Genomic DNA, 17,022 nt, shown 5'->3' on the forward strand with positions numbered 1-17,022 from the left:
TGGGAAAACATTTGTCCCATTCTCCTAGTATCACTTACAGGAAGGCACAATCCATGAGCAATTATTTAGTCTCTAGCAGTCCAGAGGTTAGAATTAATAGTTCATGGCTTAACAGTAGCAAGGGTTTCCTCAAATGCTCGGTTTGCAAAGCCTGTAAAAACGGGGTGAGCAAAACAGAATATATGACTCCCCTTAGCAATATACCTACTCGTATACAGAGCAAGCTGACTTGTAAAACTGAATACGCGATATATGTGCTGGAGTGTCCATGTGGCCTGCGCTATGTAGGGAGCACTAAGCTTCAGGTCCACTCCAGCACATATGGGCCATTACCAACTGCGATACCGCGTATCCTGTGGCTAGACATTTTGAGGAAAAGCATGCTAAAAATCCCACTGGTCTAAAATATTTTGTGATTGACTGAATCCCACCTCAGAGAAGGGGTGAGGATCGGGAAGCACAGTTACGTAAACTCGAGACAAGGCACATTATCCTCATGGACTGAAAAGCTCCCAATGGACTCAATGCTAGTGAAGATTTCTATACTTATCTTCACTAGATCAAAGAGATTTACAAGTATACTTCAGCTGCCTCATATCTCCTTTTAAATGGTTTTAATAGTATTTATGTAATGTAAGTTATATTGATTTTCACACTTGGTTTGCACTTTACTTTATGAACGTACTGCTTATGCAAATTTGCACAATGATATTTTGATAATAGGGGGTTTTATACCTGAAGGACCACATGGGCTTAATCTTCTCCTCCTAATAGATCATGGAATCACTAGTGGCATCCTGTGAAACGCACACAAACATTTAAAATGCGGCTACCCTATGGGATACGAGGTGTTTTTAAAGAATAATTACATTTACTCTTTTATATAAAGAACTCTTCAATTAGCTGCTAGTGTGACCAGGATTAAGAAATGCCCAGTCAGGGGTCATCTTTAAATATAACGGGTTTATATTGGGATTGTATTTAAACATATTTATTTATTTAAATATTGATGTGTTTTTAGATATTTATTTCAATTACTGTTTTTCTAGTGTGATTATTTAACACAAGACATTTTTCGATGACTGTTTTCAATTGATGTATTTTACATGTATTAGGAGTATTCAGGATTCGAATCTCCAATGGCACATGTATAGGATGTTTTCTATGTCTATTGTTTTTCAGGCAGTACGTCTTTCACTCTGCACTTTAAAAACATCGTACTTCCTCTACCGTGTCATGTGATCAAGGCCCATCGTGGGCTGAAACGTGTTATGGCGGTGATGGTGTAGGGCACTAAATAAATAATATTGCACCATCCAACGGGTTCGCTTTGTCAGTTTTCCAGTGCGTGAGTGTATCTGAAGGACGACTTTACCTCATATATATTATCTACTGGCGGTCGCCAGTAGATAGTTATAGTTAGGACCGAGTTCCCATAGGAAATCTGAAAATTCTATTTTGAATAACTTTGGCGCCGGTTGACTTATCTTCGTGAAATTTTCAAAACTAATGGGGCGCTTCGCTCAGCTCCTACCCTGAAAGTCTCGGGGTGATTCGTCAAGCGAGGGCTGAGAAAAAAGGGGGGTCCCAAAACGCGTTTTCCCCATGCATTTTCCCATAGGACCTTTAGTCGAAGGTACAGCCCGAACGGCTGAACAGAATTACTTGAAATTTGGCAAGAGGTAGTCCTCAGGTCAGGCATGTGCCTTCTGCATATATGGTGTCAATCTGTTCAGTAGTTCCTGAGAAAATCAAAAGTAAAATCACATATATATCTGGGCGGAGCCTAACTACACATCTCATCGTGAGATCTGATTGGCTGTCAGCAGTTCATCCAAGAAGTGTTGGCAGCCATCGTGGTACCAATATACATGATAGCACCTCATTAAAAAGCATTGCAGTTAATAGAAGGTTTTAAGACTTTAGTTACATTATAAATCATTTGTTGATGGTACCATACTCATTTTAGGTATTGTGGTGTGTGCTAATGTGATTTTACCATGTGAAAAAGCCTTCTGCTGTGATATCATGAATCATGTTTGAGAGAAAACTATTTTCTCATGCTTTTCCCACAGAGGTTTGGAAGGTGATCTATAAGCTGAGAGCATATTTTCTGTAAATTCACATTATCTTTCTCAGTCACGTGAGAATGAAGTCTGACATTGTCAATAAAACATGTACATCCAACAAGGGCAGAGACTGTCAGTTGATTCCTTTGTGTACTACTGCAGCTTCACAGAGTGTTCTAAAGAACAACTAGAGCGCTAACAGTCCTACTTATGACAAACGTATGGCGCAACTGAAGCCATCTTGGTTGGAATAAAGTGGTAACTCTTAAAACATTTAATTTAAAAAGGAACAAAATGAGGGGGTTCATTTTGCCATAGAAAGTATGATTAGTGCTGCAGAAAGAAAAATTAGGGCACATTTTGAGTGACTTCTCAAATCCACTTCTATTTCATTAAAAAATTCTGACATGCAGACTGAAACATGCACTTTCAATACCAGCAGCAGACTTCCCTGGTGAGCAGTAGCTTTACTACAGTGATCTAATAAGCAACTAGTGTGCTAACATTCTGAATTTATGGCAAATGTGTGACACATCTGAATGCCTTCTTAATGGAATCAAAGTAAAAAACTGAAAGTGTTTCCTTCTGAGGAGACTGTAGCAAATGAGGAAATTAGGAAACATCATAACAAATAAGTCTCCCAAAATGGCCACCAGAGACAAAAGAGCCCAAATGTAGCCCAAATATCACCAAGATGTAGCCCAAGTATAGCCCAATGACAGAATATCCCAGAGTGTTCTAACGAACAACTAGAGTGCTAACAGTCTTACTTATGACAAAAGTATGGCACACCTGAAGCCATCTTGATTGGAATAAAGTGGTAACACGTAAAACATTTAATTTACAAAGGAACAAAATGAGGGGGTTCATTTTGCCATAGAAATTATGATTAGTGCTGCAGAAAGAAACATTAGGGCACATTTTGACTTCTCAAATCCTCTTCTATTTCATAAAAAAATTCTGACATGCAGACTGAAACATGCACTTTGAATACCAGCAGCAGACTTCCCTGGTGAGCAGTAGCTTTACTACAGTGATCTAATGAGCAACTAGAGTGCTAACATTCGGAATTTATGGCAAATGTGTGACAGATCTGAATGCCTTCTTGATGGAACCAAAGTAAAAAACTGAGAGTATTTCCTACTGAGGAGACTGCAGTAAATGAAGAAATTAGGAAACTTCATAACAAATAAATCTCCCAAGATGGCCACCAGAGACAAAAGAGCCCAAATGTAGCCCAAATATCACCCAGATGTAGCCCAAGTATAGCCCAATGACAGAATGTCCCAGAGTGTTCTAACGAACAACTAGAGCGCTAACAGTCTTACTTATGACAAAAGTATGGCGCACCTGAAGCCATCTTGATTGTAATAAAGTGGTAACACTTAAAACATTTAATTTACAAAGGAACAAAATGAGGGGGTTCATTTTGCCATAGAAATTATGATTAGTTCTGCAGAAAAAAAAATTAGGGCACATTTTGACGTCTCAAATCCTCTTCTATTTCGTAAACAAATTCTGACATGCAGACTGACACATGCACTTTGAATACCAGCAGCAGACTTCCCTGGTGAGCAGTAGTTTTACTACAGTGATCTAATGAGCAACTAGAGTGGTAACATTCAGAATTTATGGCAAATGTGTGACACATCTGAATGCCTTCTTGATGGAACCAAAATAAAAAACTGAAAGTATTCCCACTGAGGAGACTGCTGTAAATGAGGAAATTAGGAAACTTCATAACAAATAAATCTCCCAAGATGGCCACCAGAGACAAAATAGCCTAAATGCAGCACAAATATCACCCAGATGTAGCCCACATGTAGCCCAATGACAGAAGTGTGCAAAACACTTATTTTTTGTGTATTTGCAATTTTATATAGTGCAGACTTGTCAGGTATTGGAGTGCTTTACATGAGCATTGGTTACATCACACAAGATCAAATTCATTTTGGTTGTAGACATGGGGAGATCAAGTGATTTGACCAGAATCACAGAATGTTGAGCTGAAGCAGAAACTCCAACCTGGTTCCCCAGTTGGAAAGTCTGCAGCTCTGGAAGTAACACCACATCCTCTCCCCTAGGTGCAACATTTAATCAAGTGGTCAACTGGATAAAAAAACATAAAGATTACAAATAATTTAAAAGTTCTTTGTCGCTATTTGAAAACTCAGAAAATATGTCCTCATTTTAGTTTTTTAGAGCACTAACCATAATTTTGATGCAAATAAAACCCTCTCATATATGTAATTTCTAAAGGAAAGACTCTAAGTATTACAGTTTTGATTACATCAAGATGACGTCAGGCGTTCCACACGTTTGTAATAAATATAGAATGTTAGCAATCTAGTTGTTTATTGGGATACTCTTGAGAAGCAGAGGCCAGGGGCACGGACTCTGAAAATTGAAGGCAGGTAGGAGAGTGCAGAGGCAACAATTTTACCACACTGGGCAGGCAGGAAGGGCAGTGGCAGCACAACAGACTATGGAGGGCAGTGGAAAGGGGGGCAGGGGCAACAAACCAACAATATAGGACTGGCAAGAGAGGCTGTGGCAATATAATAGACCATTGTGGGCAGAAGGAAGAGGCAGTGGTAGTACAACCATACATGCCAACAGACCCGTTTCAGCCAGGAAACGTCCAATGTTTTTAAGCTCAAATGGGCTTTATTTGATCTGTCTCCTGTCTACAGTATCCTCTTTTTCAATGTAACTCAAAGGGGAAAATCAATACCCCAGTTTTTTTCAAAAGCACCCTCTTACCAAGTTCAAAATGTTCGAAAGTATGGTACATTGGATCATGGTAGGCAGGAGGAGTTGGGGTAGGGACTTGGACTCGGATAACAGAGGACAGGAGGGACATGGGGAGGTGCACCAAACTGACCCTACAGGGCAGGCATCAGGGTTTGCAGCAGCACAATACACCACACAGCGCATGTGGGACGGGAGTGCAGCACAACAATCCATAGAAAGCAATAGGGAGGGGACAGGACCATGCACATGGACAACAGAGAACAGAGGGAAAAGAGGCAATGGTAGCTAGCTGACCATAATGGACAGACAGGAGAGAAAGCTGCAGCATAACAGACCATAAATGGCGGAGGGGCGGATAAGGGGCATTACAATGGAACAGACAAGCCAGGAGGGAGGGAATAGGGGTCTGCACATGGAAACAGAGGGCTGGGGGCAAGGGGGCAGGGCAGGAGCAGCAAGATGACCATGGAGGTCAGGCAGGATGGGCACTAGAAACAATGAGACTATGATGGCATACACACAGACCATGGAGGGAAGGTGGGAGGGGGTCAGGGGCAGCTAGCTGACCACACAGGGAAGGTGGGAGGGGCCATGGCAGCACAGAAGACCATGCATGGCAAGCGGGAGGGTTAGTGGCAGCACAATGGCTATGATGGGCAGGAAGGAGGGTGCAGGGGCATGCACAAAGGACCATGGAGTATAGAAGGGAGGGTGAGGACCTGGCACAGACAAGAGAGTTCAGGGGAAGGGGCTTCTCAACAGACCGCACGGGGCAGGCAGGAGAAGCAGTTGCAGCACAACAGACCAGAGAGGGCAGAAGAGTGTGGCAGTAAAATGGACCTTGGAGGACAGGAGGAGGGGGATAGGGGCATGGCATGTGGACAGGCAGGGTGGAGGTGGCAGGGACAAGTTACAGTCATCTGACAATGCTAGGCAGGTGGGAGGGGAGTGGCAGCTCAACAGAACACTCAGAGTAGAAAGGAGTGGCAGGTCCATGGTACATGGTGGGCAAAAAGTATGGAGCAGGGCATGCACAAAGACATCGGAGGGCAGGGGAAGGAGAATAGGGGCGGCAAGCTAAGCACAGAGGCTAAGCAGGAGGTCAATGATGGGCCATAGAATTGGGCAATGGAGGGCAGGTGGAGTGGACTGGTACATCATGCTAAATGGAGGGCAGTGGCAGCACATCAGACCATGCATGGCAGGAGGGAGGAGGCTAGTCCATGGATTCAGACAACAGAGGATCTGGAGGAGGTGGATGGGGCAGCGAAGGTGGGTATTAGGCACTTTATTGTTGTTAAAATGTGTGTCTGTGCGAACTACTTAAACTATGAACAAGTATGCAGCATAATCTCACTTTTATTCAGGAAGAAGAGGACGTTTGTGACTGTGACTCCGGGCTCACTTGGCAGAAACACCCCCTGACCCTCCACCCCCCATCGCAAAATGTAATGCCCATGAAAAGGGTAGGTGGACGCAGTGTTATATAGAACATAGTCCTGAGAGCACGATTGAAAATGAAAACTAGATATAGTATATGGTATAAACTATGCACCAAAAAGTGTGATATATGATGAACCGGGGCTTGAAATATAATATGTAATACATTGTGCGCAATGACAGATTCATTGGAGAGCGCGAGATAGCACAGGCACTAGCGCGTGCTATGCGATATGCGCCTTGGAGTGTAATATGCACAGGGCAGTGTTGTGTAACCTAACTAGTCTCTAAAGTTGTAATATAAAATATGTGCTGGGGAGTGTAACGTTGCATATGCACTGTGACAAAGATATGGATCCCAGATTGTAATATGTAAGGCATAGCGCTGTGCGTTATAACATAGGGATCGAGGAAGGCACGTTAGATGGGGCAATATAACCCGTGCGAAGGCAAGTGTGGCATGACATATTCACGGGGTGGTGTTACAGTGCACAAGGGCTAGAGAGTGTCATAGCATACGCACTAGCTGGTGTAATACAACACAGAGGTGTGAGGCACTCGGCAGGCACTGGTGGGTGTAACACAGCATTGGGCTCAGCCCGGAGCACGCTGTGACTCTCAAGTGAGATTCATCTCCTTTCCAGAGAGTAAAATAAAAAGTATTACACATCCGGTGGTGGATGTGTATTTTATTGACCGTGAGTAGGGTTTCTTGCATAGTTTGGTCGAATTTTTGTCGAATCCCCTTTGAATGGCTTGGTGTGCGTGTATATTAAATGTGCCCGTCAATAGCTATCCATGTTTGTATAAATAAACGACAAGGGTGTCTTCTTGGAGAGTACTCACTGGCGCGGACGCCGGGATTAGGCACGGTGGGTCGTCAGAGCTTTACTAGCGGTGTAAATACATTCCACGTGGATTCATTCTATGCATAGTCGCCTTTTAATGAATATCACGCAAATCGTCATGGTGATAGGTACTTACGGTTTGTCCAGCATGTCCTAGGTGTTTCTATAAATATATATATTTTTTAAATAATAAAAAACAAAGGCCGGCCCAGGGGGATGGGGTGCCCGGGGCCATAAGTGGCCTGAGGAGGGGGGCCACGCAGCCCCCTCCTAAAGAATTTTTTTTAAAAAGGCCATGCCCCGGGGGTTGGGGTCCCCGGGGCCGATTAAGACCTTGGGAGGGCCAAATTAATTTTTTTCAACAAAAAAAATTAGGGTGCAGACGCTGGGGGATGGGGTCCCCAGGACCAATAAATTAGAAAAAGAAGGGGGGCTACACAGCCCTCCTTCTTAAAAAATAAAATAAATAAAAGACCAGCATCGCGCCGGAGGCCACGCCCCCTCCTTGCAGCACTCTGCAAACGCGCCCCCTGGCCAGTTGTAAGTTGGGGAATTAATTCCCCTTCAATACTGAGGGTCCCTGAGGGCCAACTACCCCAACAGGTATCTCCAGTATGCGCCAGGGAGCTGCATTGCAGACAGGTGTTCTGAGGCCACGCCCCTTTTTACACCTCTATGCAACACAGCTCTGTGGCGCTTACTGGAGGTACCTAGTGGGCTAGTTTGACCCTAGGGACCCTTAGGATTCAAGGGGACTTAATCTCTCAACTTAGAACAGCCACAGGGCGCGTTTACACAGTGGTGAAGGGAGGGGACGGGGCCTGAGGTGACGTGTGCAAACACGCCCTGTGGCGCGTTTTAAGTTGGGGAAATAATTCCCTTTCAATCCTGAGGGACCCTGGGGGCCAACTAGCCACACAGGTGTTTCCAGTAAGCGCCACTGCGCTGCGTTGCAGAGAGGTGGTCTAGGCCGTGCCCCTTTTTACATCTCTCTGCAACGCAGCTCTGTGGCGCTTACTGGAGGTACCTAGTGGTCTAGTTGGACCCTAGGGACCCTCAGGATTCAAGGGGACTTAATCTCCCAACTTAAAACAGCCACAGGGCGTGTTTACACAGTGGGGAAGTGAGGGGACAGGCCTGAGGTGACGTGTGCAAACACGCCCTGTGGCGCGTTTTAAGAGGTAGTTTTAATCCCCTGCCCTATTATATACTAGGGGCTTACAGAGGAGGTCACGCTGATCACACGGTGATCCCAACGCATAGTGTTCCCTAGTGTATGTAGGTGGTTTCACTGTATTCTGAGTGTCTTTTAACATAGCACTGGCTCTAGGACTGGTTAGTCAGACTCAGTTACCACCAGTATCCGTCTGAAAAAGTTGAGGGAACAGGATGGTTTTGCAACAAGGCTTCTTTCTGCTCTTCTGTTTGTTCTTTCTGCACGTTATCGTTCGTCCTGCACTTTTCTTCGTCTTTGAGGACTTCTGTTGCTTCTTTCTGCATTTCTTTTTTTTCTTTCTGTGCGTTTTTCTTCTTTCTTCACATGTCCTATCTCTGTAGGCATAGTTAGAAATTAGCATTTAAAAAACCTTTGAAATTCACCGAAAAAACCATAGGTTTTAGGCACGTTATAGTTAGGAGTTAGCATTTAAAAAACCTTAGAAATTCACTGAAAAAACCATAGGTTTCAGGGGCGTTATAGTTAGCTGGACTTTTCACTCGTACAAAACCATTGAAATTCCCCCGTTATAGTTAGTGCAGCTAACTATAACTTGCGCGCCCGCAATGCACTGCTGATGATGTCACATATTACATCACTCATGACATGGTCAGTGACATCACTCATGACATCACTCATGACATCTCAAATGACATCACTGATGACATCATCCTTGTGATAGTGTGGCAGACCTCCTCTCCCCCTAATATAACCTTTGATACACACATTCAAAAATAGAAACTAAAATTTTCAACACAATTGACATACCAATATCAGTTACAACAACCTATTCAGTAATTCTAAGATCCACATACACATCCACTCATTCACCAACAGTCCTATACAGTCACTCATACATGTACTCACTCATCATATGTACTCATACACCTATACATCCTGTTACACAACGCCACTCATCCATAAAGTTACTCACACACATAGTCACTCATGCTAATAAAGAATCAAACATCCATTTACTTGCATATACAGTTATACACACACCACCACACTTACTTCTACAGAAACTTACACATACTTAGTCTTTTAAACAATCACTTATAGAAACACATACTTATTCATACAGGAACTCTTTCAATCTCTCACTCTCACATATACTCACTTATATACACCAATGGTCACATATACTAGTTTAAAACATATGTAGTTACTCATAAAGTCACTATTGAGACAGTCATTCACTCACTAACACATCCATGCACACACTCATCCACCCATACAGTCCTGCACACATGCTGTCTTCAACACATACAAACAGTGAGTCACTCATTCATACACCTATGCACTATGTAATACCCCCCATCGAACCATACAGACACTCAGACACTCATACTGATACTCAAAAAACCAACTAATTACCTATATAGACACCCATGTAGCTACTCACCAACCCATGCAGCCACTTATACACAAAGTGAGAGACTGATACAGATATTTACATATTTAAACATTACTCACTAAGCCATGTATTCACTAAGATACACTTAATCAGTCAGTTATAGAATCAATTTTTCAAAAACAAATCATCCATTTAGACACTTATATACCCATTTATTCTTCCATCGACCTTGAGATATACATATATAAAACATATGTAATTTTCAGAAAAACACACATTCACTGGATGATGTCATCAGTGATGTCATCAGTGATGTTATTTGAGATGTCATCAGTGATGTCATGAGTGATGTCACTGACCATGTCATGAGTGATGTAATATGTGACGTCATCAGCAGTGCATTGCGGGCGCGTGAGTTATAGTTAGCTGAACTAACTATAACGGGGGAATTTCAATGGTTTTGTACGAGTGAAAAGTCCAGCTAACTATAACGCCCCTGAAACCTATGGTTTTTTCAGTGAAAATATATATATATATATATATATATATATATATATATATATATACACATATACATATATATATGTATATATATAAATATATATATATATATGTATTTCATGTTTATGCATTTGCACTTTATACGCATATAGAGAGTGATAAGTTCACATCTGCATACCCCTATAAGTAACATTTGTATTTTAGGATTTGAAAAGAATGTTTGCCAATATTCACTTGCACTTTAGAGGCATTTTGGTAGAATAGATAGAGTGACTTGTTTACAAATAGTTTTTGCACTTAATACTGAGCATCCTGGATGCTTTAGAGTTGGTGCTTATGATTATGCATTTGCACTTTAGGTGACACTAATGAGAGGATAGGAATAGTCCATAACAAGCACTTGCGCTTTAGTTGGGGGGTGGCTACCTGTGGTAAACTGTCAAGAAGAATGCATCTGCAGTTTATGTGGTTTGTGCAATAATATTGGGACACAATTATAATGACAGTTGACCCCATTTAAAAATGGATACATATTGGTTGCACTTGCACCTTATTGTGAAATAAAAAATAGATGCACTGGATATCCACAATAGAAAAATAGAAAATGACACATAGGCATTTGCAATTTAATGATGTGTTTTAACAACAATATATATGCTATAGTGCTGTATTGTAGAAAAATGACGCTCCATGAAATGCGCAATGAATAACAGCTGCTAACCTGTGCAGGTCTGGCAGGTATTTAAATGGCTGTACATCATTACTTAAAAATGAGTTCTTAGTTGAAGAATTTTAAATCTGGTCCATATATAAAGTAATAATCATACCTGAAAATTATATTTGAATTGGGGAACATGTCACTGCATGCAATCGGAAGTAACTCCAATGTGGCGGAAGCCATGAGACACAATGGGGAAGCAGGTGGTCTAGATGTTGTTGACAGGAAATTAGTGAAGAACATGTGACAGTCTTTTTAAACCACAGTGGTTGTGGGTTATGGGGTCGCCCAGTTGAAGGAGTAAGCCAAAAAGCATTAGAGTTCAATGTTGGGTGTTGCTGTTTAATGAAAATAATTATTAAAGACCTAATGAGCACTTGGACATCGTGTGGCACCTTTGTTAGAGTTGGGGGAGAGTGAGACTGGATCATCCCAGCGCAATGGTTGTTATGGAGTAATTCACATATAAATATATTCTTCATTTGAGATGATTTAAATCCATTATGTTTGAAGTGAAGTCAGAGCTCATTTCATTTAAATGTGCGATGCTAACTTAAAGACCTTCTCGAAACGCTTTTTCTCTATTGCTGATCTTTCACCTGATTTATTACAATGGGTTGTTCTTTGCAAGGGAAGTATAGCTCATTTTTCCCGTACATGTCTACACCCTGACATTCTTGAATGTTTCTTCAATGTGCACCATGAAATAGTCCTGTGGGAATAGAATTTCAGCTATGCCTAGGAATAAACTACTTTGTATCTTTTTATTTGATACTAGGCTTTTGTGAACTCACAATGTTTTGTTTCTCATGCCTAGCATGGGAAATCATCTCCATGTTACAAGTGTTCTATGTGGCACTATGTGAACAAGGACATGTGATAGTCTTTCGATGGTGGGTTATGCCAGCTCACTGGGATGAATGTAATAATCTTATAAAAGAAGAAACCCCAAAGGAGAGGAAAACGCTATACTTTTTCTTTTTCCCCGTACAAGAGGCTACTATGCTGATTGATTTTTGAACTCTCCATTGCTTTTGGACTGCCTGGTTTATGCTACAGTTGATAGCTGATGGAGTGAAGCTTCTTTGCCAAACCATTTTCTATTTGCCATTTCTTTGTTTATGCTAAATCGACTTGCCCTTTCTTGGACTTTAATTCAGAACCCCTTCTTGTATCTTTTAGGGCCTGAGCTGTTAGAAAACAAACTATCCTTCTGCCTAAATGTTTGTAGGACTCTGTAGCTAACTCTGATTTATAACCGTCTGAGAAAAGCCTGTATAAATGCTTGCCATTATTTTGCAAATTGTGATATTCTTAACTGAATTTCTTAAGTAATTACTTCTGGCAACGAATTTCAGATCTTTAATGCAACAACCTAATTAACTTAATTAACTCTGTCTGAGTCTACTTTTGAGTTGTGTTTGATTGTTCCATTTAGACTGTACTGACTTGTAATGACTTAATGGGCTGTAGGGAAAATCAACAAACCCTAAGAAAACATTGGTGTTACTTCTTCTATTTTGTGTTGCAGAGCTTTTGGTTTGCATTACTTTGACTCGACTTAACTTCTTCAGGAGGTTGGGTCTTCCTGTTGCTATTCTTTATTTCTAGCGCATGGTCTTAAGAGTGGTGTACCTAAATTGGATCTCTAATCTGTGAGTTGGCTGTCAATTAATGGTTCTCATTGGCTAGCCAACCTGGGGTTTGGCCACCCTAATTTCCGCCCCTCCTATCGGCAGAGAAAGATTAATCAGAGGATCATTGCCTCTGTGGTAATGGAAACACTGCAGACTGCCTAATCCCAAAGTGCCCAGTTCACTTAGAGGAGTAGGTAGATAAAGCGTAAAATAACCAAATGTATGCATGCTGCGACAAATCCATTCAACAAACGTCAGTGGTTGATGACCGTTGTAAGATGCTGGACTGGTCATATGGAGAGGATATAACTCTATAAATGCCAAAAAATGATTGTATGGTTGGGTGGGGGAGAACTCATGTAGATTTGGTCATCGTGTTTGTCATGAGGTTTACGGAGGAGTCGAATCTTGCAAAAGCTGCAAAAGTAAAAAAAGCTAAAAATGTCAGCTTTGATTCCCAGGCTTGCAAGGGTGGCATCCAAAACAGTAAGTTCTAGTTGTGAAAAACTCTACTGGAAAATCTTTTATACCTTTCTGAGATAAAGACAAGTAGTTTCTGAATAGCAGACCTCAGGTCTTAGCATGTTTCTGGTCTTCCACACTGCAGCTGCTGTTCAGTCGTCTGCTTAGTAGCGTTAGTTTTATTCAACGGATTCCCGCTATATCTTGTTCAGCAGTGGTAGTGTCTATTGCGGCCTCTTTCAGCAAATAGGCTTTGTATGGCTCGCATATATCCTTGGGTTGGCACTTAGCAGGCATTAAGGAATTATAGTTTTCTGATTGTGTGGAACAATAGGCCAGGTCTGTGTACCATTCTGACAGTTTGGGTCTGGGGCCACGCATCCACCTAATCACGACCATTCCCTTCACAAGTAATAGGTCAATTGAGGCCAACTTGCGCACCCCTTTGGGTATATCCTTATCAAATTCCAAGAGGGCAACCAGCGGTGTCTCTGATATTACCAGTTCCAGCATCTCCTTCAAAGCAATGAACACCTCACCCCAAAATGCACGGATCCCGCGGCACTCCCAGGCTAGGTGTGCAAAATTAGCATGTGCTGCTGCCCATCTCATGCACCTATCATCATCTCTTAGTCCGTATTTGTGTAGTCGTACAGGGGTATAGTAAACTCTATGAAGGTATTTGAAATGAATTAATCTGTGCCGTCCATTCTGCGAAAGTGACTTAATATTGCTAAAGCAGTGGGTCCACTGTGCCTCTGTGATTTACATGCCTAACTCTTCTTCCCATTCTAATTAAAATGTCTCCTTTATTTGAGTTGCCTGCCCTTTTAGGAGTACATAAAGTATTGTAATGCTGTGCCGCGGGGACTGTGATTGCAAGAGATAAGTCAGCTATTTCGCTTCCTATGGTTCGGTCATGTTAGCGCCCAGGATCGAATGCAGTGCCTGCCGTACTCTGTATACTGGTAAATGCCTAATGTTGACACACTTTGGGCACAATAGGACACCAGTTTCCAAGTTCTGGCAACCCCGCCCAAGAACAAGTCTCCCATGTGTGCTATTTTCAACTTGTGTAAAGTGTGTAGGGTTGCATGATCACTACTAAGTGGGAACCAATCACACCACTCTTTGGGCAGTTTGGGAGAATATATTATGTTCAGTTGTTGAGTGACTGCTATTCTGGGCAGTTGAGACCCTGTGCACCCTACGAGATCTATAATACGGGGTTTACTTTGAGAGACACCAGTTAGCAATTTTGGTAGCGGAGTAGAAGATACTATGTTGCGTTCTATGTAGAGATGTGGCAAGTTATGTGGTCCATGTATCCAGCCATGCACATGCAGTATCTGTGCGGCCCTGTAGTATCTCTCCATATCTGGGGCATTTAGCCCACCCTCTGAGTATAGTTTAATCAAGTTGTCCCATTTAACAAGAGGTTGTTTACCAGCCCGGGTGAGGCGTGTTAATAATGAGTGGAAACTATTAAAAAAGGATCTAGGCAGACTAATAGGAATTAAGACTTAACCCTGCACCCAAGCTAGGTATTTAGTGTATGATTGTCATATTGCAATTGTACATATTCTAATAATGAAAAGCACACTTTGTACATAAATGAATAGCTTCCCAAAGCAAAAAGTCACAGAAATCTAAATAGTAAATGTAAAAAATTCTTTTAATGTAGAGTTCATAATCCGTTGTTTGATAAAATCACCACACAATTGCTTTGCCTTGCCAACGCGTTTCGTCCCCATGGGACTTCCTCAGGGCTCGAAGCAATTACAAAAAACAATATTTACAATATATACATTATTGAAATAACACATATATACATTTTAGACAATTTTATAAGTACACATGGATTTGTAATGAGAAAAACTTGACTTTACATAGCATGTGGATCTGAGTTATTCAAACATATTTCTAACAATAGGAAGCCATTTTTCAATATATACAATATTCACTGATTAATGTATTCATTGACACGGGAGGAAAAGAAAGGCATCAATGTTACAACTATTAAGGAGAAACATATCTCAATACACGTAATGTTCACTAGAAGTTCACTTGATTTCACTCTAATTGACCTGACAAAATAGAAACCACATCAGTAAATATTTAATATTAAAAAGCATAGATAAAAAAAGGGGTTCATCAGGGCCGTGATGTGTTGGCTCTCTTGTGCATACCTTGATAAGGTGATTGTTGATTTTATGAATAGGTACAGCTCCAAGACACCCTTCACAGCAACATTTGTCTGAATTGTATATCTATTGGTGAACAACAAGTTTCAGACTTAGGAAGAGTAGAAAAAGACTTTTTGTTTCAAGTGACCATATCTTTTATACTTTTAATGTACATAACAGAAATCCTGGGATCTGACAAATGTTGGTTTCTATATTATTTAACCCTTACATGCATGGCAACTAAACTAGTCTGGTGAATAATAAAGTATTATCCTAAGAGCACAGATTTCTTTGAATGACATAGTAAGTTTATCTATTATAGCCACTGAAGAGGAATATCATATCAAGTTAAATTTAAATTTTAAAGGGACGCAGCTAGAAGTTAAAAGTAGAAAACAAGGACAGACATTATCTATGTTAGCATGTTGTCTGAACATTGAATATATTAAAAGAGACCAGACAAAAATACTTACTAGTATGAATCTCCCCAGACAAACCACAATAGGTCAGTGTAATAGATATCTTATGTAGTTCCCAGTATCGGTCAGACCACACAATCTATTGTGTGTAAGAGTAGCGATCTGTAGGGTATAATTGATAACCGTAAACACATCTAAAAATAGATATTAATCCTCAAAGGCAAAGCCAGAAATCAGCCATGTTGGAACACTGTCCAAACAATAAATATATTCAGAAGAACACAACAAGAATACTTACTAATAAAATTCACCCCAAAAGGACCACTGTACGTCCGTATAAAGGGTATCTCGTGTTGTTCTCTGTATTGGTCAGACCACACAATATATTTAAGAGTGTCGATCTGCAGGACATAATTGATAACAATGAGCCAAAAAGTGACTAATCATATGTCATAATTTCTGTACGTTTAAGTTAAAATTCAAGGGCTGTACAGTGCTTGTCTAACTCCGTCCCCTAAAGAGATATCATGATTATTAAGCAGTGTGTTTATAGATCATACACTAATATTTAAACAGTATCATCTGTATGAAAAGGGTAAGTACAAATGAGTACCAGCACGATGAAGAGAACTCTTATCCTTTCCCTAGTATGCTTAATCTCAGGAGCAGATAATCATATAGGTTCATTACGGGCAGACCGTTGAAAAACTTTACAAAAAAATAAATAATAATAATTAAAATAATTAAAAAAATTAAAACAATCAATACAAAAAAAATAAAATAAGAATGCGCGTGTTAAACTGTAAACACGCAGAACAGAACCCAAACGTAATGTAAATGATATTTAGATTAAGCACAATCATCAACAAAAGATAAGGTTAGGACTACGTAGAACGATAATGTCCAACAGTACATTTTAAGTAAAATGCGCCTACATTATCTCCTAAGCGTGGAGATATCTAAAAATAATTCCACGTTCCTAACCGTAGGTTGACAAAGTATATCTACGGGTGCTGTGTTATGCTGTATTAAGACACTAAACCACAGTGTCAACAAGAAAATACGGACGCTCAGAATCCTAAGTGCTAAAATACGAGTAGCATGAGAAACCAAGAGATCTCTCCGTCATGAGGACAGAACTACGCGCCATCAGTATATCGTTAAAAGACGAGTTGCAATTGTACTCATACCAGAGGTTCTCTATAGCTAAATCTGATCACATCGCACCCTCAGATGTTATCTACGGGGTTAAATTTTCAACTTAAAATGCACGCCTAGTGAATCTAATCTAAAGAGCAACAATAGCATAAATCAACACACAGGGTCTAAATTCGGACGCAATACTTACATAGCAATGTCACTCTTTCTGATCGAAAAGAATCCAAGGAGGTTCACCAAAGTGTCGGAAAAGAACG

This window comes from Triturus cristatus, chromosome 4_1 (genome assembly GCF_964204655.1).
Source record: "Triturus cristatus chromosome 4_1, aTriCri1.1, whole genome shotgun sequence".
Lineage (NCBI taxonomy): Eukaryota > Metazoa > Chordata > Amphibia > Caudata > Salamandridae > Triturus > Triturus cristatus.